We start from the raw sequence: 4,220 nt of genomic DNA, 5'->3' as shown, positions 1-4,220 counted from the left end.
TCTCCGAGGACCTTGAAGCAATCCACAACCCCCACCCCAGTCCAAACACACTGTGGGAGGGTCCCCCCCCCCCCCAACACTGCACAGGGCACCCCTGGCCCGATCGCATGCGTGCACAAAATGCCAACTTGACACCTTGACCATGCCAACCTGGCACTGCCAATGCCAGCTAGCAGTGTCACCTGGGCACTGCCAGGGTGCCAAGCTGGCAGTGACAGGATGCCAGTGGCTGTGTGCCAGGCTGACACCAGCAGTGCCAGGGCACCACTCTGTCCAAAGGTCATGCAGCTGGGAGGCTCCGATACCCTGGGAGACCCCCACAAATGCCGTACCGCCTGGCCTCATTTGTGGGGACCAATGCTGAACGGCGCTCGCCCGAGCTCCCCGATGCGAAGGGGATGAATCCCAAAGCCTGTCAGGTACCTTGGGAATCTGCACATTAGAGTGAGACTTACTGGGCGAAATTCTCCCCCAACGGCGGGATGCCCGCCGACTGGCGCCAAAGCTGGCGCAAATCAGACGGGCATCGCGCCGGCAAAAAGGTGCGGAAGTCTCCGCATCTTTGGCGGCCTAGCCCCAACATTGAGGGGCTAGGCCGACGCCGGAGGGATTTCCGCCCCGCCAGCTGGCGGAAATGGCGTTTGTTGCCCCGCCAGCTGGCGCGGAAATGCGGCGCATGCGCGGGAGCGTCAGCGGCCGCTGTCAGTTTCTCCGCGCATGCGCGGGAGCGTCAGCGGCCGCCGAAAGTTTCCCGCGCATGCGCAGTGGGGAGAGTCTCTTCCGCCTCCGCCATGGTGGAGGCCGTAGCGGAGGCGGAAGGGAAAGAGTGCCCCCACGGCACAGGCCCGCCCGCGGATCGGTGGGCCCCGATCGCGGGCCAGGCCACCGTGGGGGCACCCCCCGGGGTCAGATCGCCCCGCGCCCCCCCCCAGGACCCCGGAGCCCGCCCACGCCGCCTGGTCCCGCCGGTAAATACCAGGTTTGATTTACGCCGGCGGGACAGGCAGTTTCTGGGCGGGACTTCGGCCCATCCGGGCCGGAGAATCCAGCGGGGGGTCCCGCCAACCGGCGCGGCTGGATTCCCGCCCCCGCCCAATCTCCGGGAGCGGAGACTTCGGCGGGGGCGGGGGCGGGATTCACGGCGGCCAACGGCCATTCTCCGACCCGGCGGGGGGTCGGAGAATGACGCCCACTGTCTCGCTCTAATATGGAATTTGCCAAAAAGTGATCCCGCCCACTTTGCAACATCCCCGGCTTTTATCGGCCATGCTGCAGCGCTTTTCAGGCGCAACGTGGCCGTTGGAACGCGCCCTTGGTCACCTAAGTTTTCTTCAAAACCTCCTGCCACCAGCCTGGCTTTGGCCTTATAGGTTCCATCAGGAAGCATATTTCTCGTGCATAAACGCTGTCTCGCCTCCACATCTTCCCCAAACCCAGAACAAACAACACCCAACATTAAAAAGCAAACAACGAGGAGATAATAGACAAAGGGAAAAAGAGAAACATGAATAAACAACAGCCGGACATATTTACAAAATCCCAATCTCCTGGTCACATAACAACTTGCTTTCTTCTTCTGGAGTGTCCAAATAATGCACCTGAATCCGGAACATGACTCACAGATGAGCCGAATAAAGTACCCTGAATTTTACACCTTCCTTATGTAGGATCATCTTCACCATATTGAAACCGGCCCGGCGCTTAGCCAGCTCCGTGCCCCAATCTGGGTAGACTGGGATCACTCTCCCCTCCCATGTGCTCTTCTTCATCTGTATGGCCCATCTCAAGGCGGCATGCTAGCACAGTGGTTGGCACTGTTGCTTCACAGCTCCAGGGTCCCAGGTTCGATTCCAGGCTTGGGTCACTGTCTGTGCAGAGTCTGCACGTTCTCTTCGTGTCTGCGTGAGTTTCCTCCGGGTGCTCTGGTTTCCTCTCACAAGTCCCGAAAGACGTGCTTGTTAGGTAATTTGGACATTCTGAATTCTCCCTCTGTGTACCCGAACAGGTGCCGGAATGTGGCGTCTCGGGGCTTTTCACAGTAACTTCATTGCAGTGTTAATGTAAGCCTACTTGTGACACTAATTAAGATTATTATTATCATTAAAGATTCTCTCCTTGTCCAGGATCGGTGCAGGCGCACCACCACCCCCTCGGCTGTTCGCCTGCCTTTGGCTTCCTTCTCAGCGCTCTCTGTGCTCGGTTGACCTCGAGGGGAGAGTCAAAGGCTCTCTCCCCTATCAATTTTTCCAGCGTCCTTGCAGCATATTCAGTGGCCTGTGAACTTTCGATCCCCTCCGGCAGCCCCACTATGCAAACGTTTTAGCATTGCTCGTGGTTTTCAAGTTTGTCCACCTTGTCACGCAGCTCCTGATGGCTGGGTAAGTTCCACTTCTAACATGGCCAGTTTATCCTTGAATAATAAAGATTCATGAACTGTTACATCAACATATTAATGAAATAATGTTTGAAAGTTGTTAAGATAGGCGTCCTCTGAAAGGATTTAATCAACTTCCTGTACACTTACAGGCTTCACGTATACTTTCACTAATCTCTTGGAGAATTGTAGCGAGGTTCTGCTCATGTTTGAACTTGTCTAATTCTCACCTGCTTTCTTACCTAAGGCAAAATAGTGTCGTTCAGGCTTCAATGAATGCCATTGTCTGACGGTAATAATAGTTTTTGATGCAGTCTCAGAACATGCCCACTCTATGTTTAGTCCTTGTAGCAGAGTCTTTTAACTCTTTCACCTACATCAATTTGTACCATTCTCTGTGCTCTATCTCAAGTAGCCCACCACATTTAGCTATCCTCAGATAACCTTGCATTGTCTTTGGCAATGTTACTTTAATAGACAACCTAAAACAGTCAAGGACAGTAGTGGGAAGTTGTGCTTGGAGTCCGAGGAGATAGGAGAGGTGCTAAATGAATATTTTTCGTCAGTATTCACACAGGAAAAAGACAATGTTGTCGCGGAGAATACTGAGAGTCAGGCTACTAGACTAGAAGGGCTTGAGGTTCATAAGGAGGAGGTGTTAGCAATTCTGGAAAGTGTGAAAATAGATAAATCCCCTAGGCCGGATGGGATTTATCCTAGGATTCTCTGGGAAGCTAGGGAGGAGATTGCTGAGCCTTTGGCTTTGATCTTTAAGTCATCTTTGTCTACAGGAATAGTGCCAGAAGACTGGAGGATAGCAAATGTTGTCCCCTTGTTCAGGAAGGGGAGTAGAGACAACCCCGGTAACTATAGACCAGTGAGCCTTACTTCTGTTGTGGGCAAAATCTTGGAAAGGTTTATAAGAGATAGGATGTATAATCATCTGGAAAGGAATAATTTGATTAGAGATAGTCAACACGGTTTTGTGAAGGGTAGGTCGTGCCTCACAAACCTTATTGAGTTCTTTGAGAAGGTGACCAAACAGGTGGATGAGGGTAAAGCAGTTGATGTGGTGTATATGAATTTCAGTAAAGCGTTTGATAAGGTTCCCCATGGTAGGCTACTGCAGAAAACACGGAGGCATGGGATTCAGGGTGATTTAGCAGTCTGGATCAGAAATTGGCTAGCTGGAAGAAGACAAAGGGTGGTGGTTGATGGGAAATGTTCAGACTGGAGTCCAGTTGCTAGTGGTGGACCACAAGGATCTGTTTTGGGGCCACTGCTGTTTGTCATTTTTATAAATGACCTGGAGGAGGGCGTAGAAGGATGGGTGAGTAAATTTGCAGATGACACTAAAGTCGGTGGGAGTTGTGGACAGGGCGGAAGGATGTTACAAGTTACAGAGGGACATAGATAAGCTGCAGAGCTGGGCTGAGAGGTGGCAAATGGAGTTTAATGCAGAAAAGTGTGAGGTGATTCATTTTGGAAGGAATAACAGGAAGACAGAGTACTGGGCTAATGGTAAGATTCTTGGTAGTGTGGTTGAGCAGAGAGATCTCGGTGTCCATGTACATAGATCCCTGAAAGTTGCCACCCAGGTTGAGAGGGTTGTTAAGAAGGCGTACGGTGTGTTAGCTTTTATTGGTAGAGGGATTGAGTTTCGGAGCCATGAGGTCATGTTGCAGCTGTACAAAACTCTGGTGCGGCCGCATTTGGTGTATTGCGTGCAATTCTGGTCGCCGCATTATAGGAAGGATGTGGAAGCATTGGAAAGGGTGCAGAGGAGATTTACCAGAATGTTGCCTGGTATGGAGGGAAGATCTTATGAGGAAAGGCTGAGGGACTT

Source organism: Scyliorhinus torazame, chromosome 27 (genome assembly GCF_047496885.1).
Source record: "Scyliorhinus torazame isolate Kashiwa2021f chromosome 27, sScyTor2.1, whole genome shotgun sequence".
Lineage (NCBI taxonomy): Eukaryota > Metazoa > Chordata > Chondrichthyes > Carcharhiniformes > Scyliorhinidae > Scyliorhinus > Scyliorhinus torazame.
This window is presented reverse-complemented; position numbering follows the sequence as displayed.